This window comes from Bemisia tabaci, chromosome 8 (genome assembly GCF_918797505.1).
Source record: "Bemisia tabaci chromosome 8, PGI_BMITA_v3".
In the NCBI taxonomy this organism is placed as follows: domain Eukaryota; kingdom Metazoa; phylum Arthropoda; class Insecta; order Hemiptera; family Aleyrodidae; genus Bemisia; species Bemisia tabaci.
In genome coordinates this window covers 21,707,931-21,715,448 of record NC_092800.1, presented here as the reverse complement: position 1 = coordinate 21,715,448, position 7,518 = coordinate 21,707,931, and positions in this window count along the sequence as shown.

Genomic DNA, 7,518 nt, shown 5'->3' with positions numbered 1-7,518 from the left:
TGCGAAACAAGGATTAAACCTAGGCCATTTACATATTCAATGAGGTTTACAGCTGGAATGACTCTACTCCATGGCATATGTTTGCTGTGCTAAGGGAAAACGCCGTATGAACCATTTAGCGTCGACGAGTTTCCTTCGATAAGACACGAATTCCCTGGTGAACTGATGAATATTTTCCTTCCGATATTTCAAATAATTTTGTTCGCAATCTCACCTGAAGTTCCTGAACATTTCAAGGAAAAACACTCGCCATAACTTTCCTCAAAAATAAACATTTTACGGAAGGAATTTCAGCAACTCTCGAATGTTTATACGGCGTTCTTCCATAGCACGGCATATCTGAAATCCAGGTCAGCGGAGGGTCAAGATGTTGTTGGGACTCTTCCGAGAACTTTCGGAAATCCCGAATGGCGGAGTCACTGCGAGGGATGCTGGAATCCGCCGAAACGATATTACGGACGTTTTTAAGTATGCCCATAAATTTCATCAAGACGAGAGCCTATCATTTCACTTTCTACGTATTCCCTGCTCGCCATGGTTGTTATGGATTCCTGGCATTCTTCCTCGCTGACTCGTTCTCCAATCAGGTGCATCAATGAAGGAATCAGGGGCATCTTCCGTAGCCGGTCAATGGGAAGGGGACAGTGTGCCCCCACTGTCTTTTCTCCCGCACAGTGGTTTACTTTTCAACCCGCATGCAAGGCTCATTCAAAGAGGCTTTGAAAATAATCATCGAATTGTGCGGGAAGGGTGTAATGAGCCTGTTGCAAACTTTTGCTAGAGCAAAAATAAGAAATTCTCCTAAAAGATAATGTCTCAGAAATCACTATGAGCGCATCGGTAAACCCTGAAATACGCTCCTTACTTCACAATTTGCAAAGGAAATTTGCGTTTTTTCGAGCTTCCCGCCTCCCAAACAATACCATTTAGCCAAATAGAATCCAGAAAAATTGCCATTCCTAGTCCCTTACATGTTAATTTTTCCCTATAGCCCAGTAGAATCCGAATAAATAAAAATCCGGAAAAATCATGATTCTTGGTCCTATACATGCTAATTTTTCCCTATAGCCAAGTAGAATCTGAATAAATAAAAATCCAGAAAAATTAAGCTTCCTGGTCCTTTGCATGTTTTTCCCCCTTTTCAGCCAAATAGAATCCGAATAAATAAATATCCGGAAAAATTAAAATTCCGGATCCTATACATATTAATTTTTACTTTTATTAATCAAACAGAATCCGAATAAATTAAAATCCGGAAAAAATTATGATTCCTGGTCCCATACATGTTAATTTTTCCTTTTTAGCCAAGTAGAATCTGAATAAATAAAAATCCAGACACATTAAGATTCCAAATCCGATACATGTTAATTTTTCCTTTTCAGCCAAGTAGAATTCGAGAAAATTAAAATCCGGAAAAATTAAGATCCCTGGTATACATGTTAATTTTTCCTTTTTAGCCAGGTAGAATCCGAATAAATTAAAACCCGGAAAACTTATGATTCCCATGTTTGTATGTCTTTCCCATGTCAATTTTTTTCTTTTCAGTCATGGAGAATCCGAATGAACAAAAATCCGGAATAATTAAGATTCCTGGCCCTATGCATGTTAATTTTTCCTTTTTAGCCAAGTAGAATCCGGAAAAATTATGATTCCTATCCCTTTACATGTTAATTTTTCCATTTTAGCCAAATAGAATCCGAATCCAGCCTATGTAGCGACGGTGCTGAAACGCGTAAAACTGCGGCCACGGGAAAAGCACGGTACTAAATACTTTTGCGGATGAGTCACCTACGCTACGGCCCGTCCACTCTCATTCGTGAAAGACTCCAGAAAATTATACCGCGAAAAAAAAGGTCACTTGAGTCCGCCCACAAAATCCCCCCACCACGCCCCCGATCCTTTCGCCCCGTGGTAGCAAGGGTACTGTTTATGCGTAAAAGGAGAGCGAAAACACAAAACAAACGCAGATTATTCCAAGTGTTGAGCTGCACAAGAGTCGAATTTCCCTTTCAAGTGCAAACGTTCGAGGTTGTGCAGAAACTATTTTCGTGTTTTTTTGGGACAAACTCGGTGTTTCGTGAGTACTTCCATTTTTTATTAATCTTCGAGGTGTCGAGTAGTTCGAGCTTCAACTTTCACCTGCCAACTTTGAGACGGTGAGTTCTTTAAAATTCCAAACGGGGGCTCATGTCAGTGAAATTCCCCGACACGGTTTGGCAAAATTCACTGACAATTGAAGGAATGCCAGATGGTCAAAAAGACATAATTAGAAATTATTTTCAGGCAAAATTTGTTGATCCAAACGTCAAACCCATTCTAGAAAGCAAATGAAGGTGAGTATACATTTTTCCCTGCCATCTTCAGGCTTTCCCTGACTTTTTAATATTCCCGGTTTCAAGGGTTCGGTGGTAGCAAGGGTACTGTTTATGCGTAAAAGGAGAGTGAAAACACAAAACAAACGCAGATTATTCCAAGTGTTGAGCTGCACAAGAGTCGAATTTCCCTTTCAAGTGCAAACGTGCAAGGTAGTATCGAAATTGTTTTCGTGTTTTTTGGGACAAACTCGGTGTTTCGTGAGTACGGCCATTTTTTTTTATCAATCTTCGAGGTGTCTGCGAGTAGTTCGAGCTTCAACTTTCACCTGCCAACGTTGAGACGGTGAGTTCTTTGAAATTCCAAACGGGGGCTCATGTCAAAACTCCATCACAGACTGATTTAGAAAATCACTGGGGAAGTGTCAAGGGACGTTTCAAAGATTGAGAGAACGATACTTTTAAGTTGAGACAAAATCGGGAGTTAAAGTTGAAATAAGTTTGTCTCTAATTGAATCGGGGCGTGCGAAACCCGCTGATGTCCATTTTTCCAGTCTTTCATTTTTTGAGTTCATAATACTTTTCGGAGTTGGTTGCAACCACAAAAGTGGCGATAAAACTCGTCCTCGGGTTTCCTTAATCCCAAAACGAGTCCTTTCATCAATTTTATGGTTTTATCAAATCGGGAGAGATAATTAAATCTTCTTGTCTTGTATTATAAATTTACTATAAATAATTATACACTGCAGAAAAATAAGCATACCTACGGCTGTATGCTAACTTCGTAAGAATCATAATTCAGATCAGAGCAGCCGATCAAAGTTAGACATAGTTTGCTGCATGGCGAGCACCTCTGGTGCACATAGTGCGCCCATTACCTAGAGGAGATAACTATCAGTACATGTAGGATATTTTGTTGTATACTTCGTAAAATGAAGGCGCGACGCAAAATATCGATTTGCACGCATTTATCTCGCAGCGACAGTATTTTTGTCAAATAACATCCCTTTAATGTTTTAATCGATTTTTGAGCCAGCGCCCTGCCGTTGACGAGCGGAAAATTATGCTGAATTATTTATTGGGAAATCCATTGAGTTTTCATTTTGGTTTCCATATTTCACGCATCGCTGCTATTCTCTAAAATAAACCGAGCTTGCGGCACCCTTTATTTCCATCAAAATATTCTACAGAAGTTTGTACTTTTTTGATCCGTTTCAGGCTATAACATATCGATGCCTAAATTGCAAAACCACGTATCTCCTTTTGCAACGCTGCGACTTTATGTCATATTTCATTTTTTCTTTAGAAAACTAGTCAACGTTTTCCTTTGAAAAGTTCCTTGATTTTTCGTCGTTGTTAGCGGAATATCCTGCATAAGGAGGGGTATCGATAAGGGCCCTTTTTGGGCCCACCTCCACCCTAGCTATATTTCCGCAACTCTGCTATTATCTGCTCATTGCATGTCTATATTCCACGGAATGCTTCATGAATTGGTCATTTTCGGTCTCTTTTCGGACCGATCACTGGTCTGAACAGAGTCTGAGGGCCGATTTTGACGAAAAATGCGGATTTTCCGGCATTCGATCGCAAACCCGCAAAACACGCATTTTTCGCCAAAATCGGCCTTCACACCCATGTTCCGGCCATTGGTGGATACGAAGAGAGACCGAAAATAATAAAATTATGGTGCGCTCTGAAACATATAGCAAAACATCGCAGAGTTGAGGAAATTCAGGAAGGGCACTGGGCAACGGCCCTTATCGACACCCCTTCTTTCAAGCTAAAAAGTTGGCTTTTTTCTTTCGGAAATAATGAAGTCGGAGAGGAAAGTTTGAAACACAACAATGAAGATACGTTCCTTCGCACTTTTATCATCGATATGTAGATTACCATCTGCTGATTTAAACAAGCTTTTACTCTACTTAAATCGTAACTTAGCACGCAAGCATTTTCGCAACACAATATATACAAGATTGTAACCATTAAAATAAACAATTTTTCGGCAAACAGGTACCTTTAAATCAAATCTGAATACTGAACCATTCAATTACCGAGACTTAGTTGTCAGGCTATTTCGTTTTGTTTTACTATCTAAATGTTTAGTATCTCATACCAGAGACCGAATTCAAACAGGCGTATGGAATGGCTGGAAAAATGGACAATAGTGATTTTTGCACGACTTGATTCAATTTCAGAATGGACGATAGCGAATAAAAGAACGCATCTGTATCGAGAAAATCATACCTCCTTTTGATTTTGGAATTTTTTTAGGCAACTTATGTTATAAATTCAGCATAAAGCCGATATTTCAATACATTTTCAAGGTGGAGAAATGGTGCCGGGTCCCCACGATTTCGTGGGGAAAACAAAGCCAATAAGATCCAAAAATCCAGTACATTATCTCAATACTCACTCACTAGTGTTGCACCAAACAGCATATCTCTTTGCGGGAAAATTGTTCTTGTGTGTGAGCTTTTTCTCTCTGTATTGAGATATCAGTTTTATGCTGAATTTTTAACGCACGTTGGCTAAAAAAAATTCTAACGCACGATGGCTAAAAAAAATTCCAAAATACTGTCTTACGACCCGTGCGTCCACCACAATCATTTTGTGTCCTTTTGATTTGATCATACGTAACTCGACAGCAAACCTTACAGGAGCCTCCTGCGGATTGCTCACACAGTGACTTTAGGTGACATTCGTACCTGCCCCGCATAAAAAAATATCCTGTTGAACGCGCTAATCGGGCACGTATCTCATATTGAGTAGCACGTACTCCGAGGGATAGAGGTGCCTCATGTTTGGGTTCGTTCACGTCAAGTCTATTTCAATTTATTCGCGAATGCATCAAAAATCCAATCACGGTTTATTTTTACACTCGCGCGCCGGAAGTTGAAGGAGATAGCAAAACCACGACCAATCGGAATGCACCGTGTTTCCAGAGCGCCCAACAATGCCGAATCAGCGTTGCGAGAACTCAAACATTCCTGTGATCAACGTCCAGTATCTGATACTGCCCATATCCAACGGAGCTTCAAGGGGGGAAAAACTAGGTAAAGGTTACACGGAAAAAATGGGATTGCTGATTTTAACAATTTTGTAGTTGAAAAAAGTGTCCGACATGTTTTAATGTATATTTTAAAATAAAACCTCTTTGATAAAACTAGAGTCCCTTTATACCCAGAGTTAAGACAACTCACTTTTGGTTCGGCTGAAAGTGGCCTAAAAAAAAATCCAATTCTGATTGGTTCTCGCTCATGGAGGCCGAAACGAGTGCACCAAGATGGCGGTACCTCGAATGTGAACAAGAATAATGAAAATATCACCTAATTGTGGTTTATCAAGAGTAAATTGTCATTTCCATCGGTCCAAAATGAAAAGAGAATAAGAAATTATTCACAAACCAATCTCATTTTCTTTTTAATTGATCAATTTGTTGATGTTGTTGTTTTTGTGTGACAGACATCGCAGGATTCCTGATCCTTATCCCTCAATATCGTTCGTTTGGGTGCACTCGTTTCGGCCTCCATGGCCAGCCAAGGCCGGCTGTCAGTCAGCTGATAATCGAGTTGTCTTAACTCTGGGTATAAAGGGACTCTAGATAAAACCCCCTTGAGAACCGCTTAGAAGCCAGTTGTTGCCGAAACGTTAAAATGAAGATCTCTATAGGTTCATTGAGAGGGCCTAGAGCCTAGGTGGTATAGAGAGCTATACCCAGTAAATGTCTCTGGAGGCCTTCCGCAAATTCCCTCTGCGCGATTTGACGTTTCACTCCTCTCAATTCCCTCTCTATCTTTTTTTGATCTTGCAAGATCGAGTTAATGCAAAAGGTTGCACTCATCATTTAGTGAGCTCTTATTGAGTTGTTAAGTTGAATTTGGCTTAAAAGAATAATATATTTAACGAAGGGTACGAGGAAGCACATATGGCTCGCATTTAGCAAAAGGGAACCAACACTATTACACTACTGTAAAAATGTTGCCTCTTCATATTTATCTAAAAAATCTCCCAGAGCAGCAAATAGTTTTTGTTTCCCACCATAAAATTGTTAGTTGTGAACGCAAATAATTGTGTAAATTTTAATACTGTACATACATCAAGTATTTTTAAAAGAAAAGAAGAAGTTGCACGACTTTGAAAACACTGTAGTTGCGCTGGTTCCTTTTTGCTATACGCGATCCAATTCTGAGATGCAGAATTTCTGTATAATTTTACAGCTGACCGAGCTGATGCTAAACCATTGCTTGCCACCTGTTGAGCCACCCAGGACCACAAAAACATACCTCTTATATACTAAACTCTTTAAAACAGGTATCATTATTATTAATTTGCGACGTCTTAAAGTTACCACTTGCGCATGTCCCATGGAAATAGACCGAGCTCGAAAAATTGGACTTCCGTCCCAATTATAAGGGTACTGATTTTAATATGAGAGAATGGCAAGGAAATTCAAAACTCGCAAAGCCCCCCCCCCCCCCCAAAAAAAAAAAAATATTCACCGCCGTACTGCCGTGCTAAGGAAGAATGCCGTATTAGCCTTCAGGCGTTGCCAAGTTTCCTTGGATAAAAGCCGAATTTATAAGGAAAATTGTGACTACTTTTTTCCAAAATTTTCAGGCAATTTTGCGCGCAATTTTATCTAAAATTTCTGAAAATTTCAAGGAAAAATATGCATGAATGTCGTCGAAAATACATGTTTTATCCAGAGATATTTTGCAACTCTCGAATGTTCATACGGCGCTCTTCCTTAGCACGGTAGTGTACGTCTTCATCGAGATAGGGGAGAGCTTTTGCTTTCCTACTGTGCGACTTAGATCAAACAATTAGCTTCTCCGGGATTCCGTCAATATTTAAACAGAGGTTATACCCGATGGCCCCAGAGGCGGTAACGCCCACGAACAGCTAGATTTTGGGGGAAGGGGTGCAACGAAGATGCGCGCGATGGGGCGGAGGCGAAAAATGATGGAGGCATGAGTCACCGATTTGAAATTCAAATCGATTTGACGGACACGGGTCTGTTGTTCCTGTGCGGCGTGCTCCGCTGTGTTTTTTTTTCTTCTTTTCGGTGATTCAGGGCACCGGGGGAGGGGGGGGGGGGCTACGGAATTTGAGAGATGAAATATGCGCGGCACGAGAGCAGACATGCGATCGTCCGATCGGCGTGGTCCAATCACCGCGCGGCGCGCGTAGGGTGCGCGCCGCACTT